We start from the raw sequence: 880 nt of genomic DNA, 5'->3' as shown, positions 1-880 counted from the left end.
CCCCCCCACCCCCACCAAGCCTTTTAAGAAAATATTAATTACCATGCAGGAGACCCAAGTTCAGAGCTACCTCATAATTTCTGTTGTCCAAACAAGTGGGAACCAAGCATGTTCCACTTCTACAAAGGCATTTCCTCAAGCCATTGTTTCTTGTTTATTTAGAAAGATCCTTCCTCAAAGTTTGTACAATATAAGAATGTAAACATTGTTTAAAAATTATCCATTTGACCTCATCTAATTATATTGATTAAACAGTTAACCAATAGCACGGGGGGAGGGGGGAGGAAAGAAGGAGGTGGTGGTGAGCCCTGCCAGACAACACACTGCACATGAAGCTGTGGGCAGCACAGCAGGCAAAGGACTTCCCCAGTCCACTGCAGTCGCTGGCACACTGGGAGGGAGCACCCATGAATGAGTCGCTAATTGTTTAACTGATAAGTCATTAGGCCACCCACTGTTTTCCTCTTTCATCTCACAGGCTATGGATATTACTCCCCCCTCACCCCTCCTCATCACTCTTCCCTGCCTCCTGCGTTCGCAGCTGTCTTCCTGTCCTCAAGGCACCACACCGCTTCCCTTCCCTGCTGGACTGCACCCCATGATAAACATTAATGGTAATGCATTACCAGTACAAATATACTTATCATTTAAATGTCTAAACGTTTAACCTTTCACATCCCTAGTACAATCTACTCTACAATTTGTACAGTGCCTAGCACAACAGATTCCCATTCTTGTTTGGTATTTTGGACTACTAGAACTATGATTAATGATAATAATACATTAAATATTGTCATGGCGCAGGGATTCATAGATGTTAGGGTCGGAAGGGACCTCAATAGATCATCGAGTCCGACCCCCTGCATAAGCAGGAAAGAGT

General features: G+C 44.1%; 1 protein-coding gene across 3 annotated transcripts in view; it reads right to left on the bottom strand.

Annotated features, from left to right (window-relative positions):
- CCDC112 (coiled-coil domain containing 112) overlaps nt 1–880 on the bottom strand; it is a 49,619-nt gene that overhangs the window by 25,755 nt on the left and 22,984 nt on the right. The window lies entirely within an intron of this gene.

This window comes from Alligator sinensis, unplaced genomic scaffold (genome assembly GCF_000455745.1).
Source record: "Alligator sinensis unplaced genomic scaffold, ASM45574v1 scaffold609_2, whole genome shotgun sequence".
Taxonomy (NCBI): Eukaryota; Metazoa; Chordata; order Crocodylia; family Alligatoridae; genus Alligator; species Alligator sinensis.
This window is presented reverse-complemented; position numbering and strand designations above follow the sequence as displayed.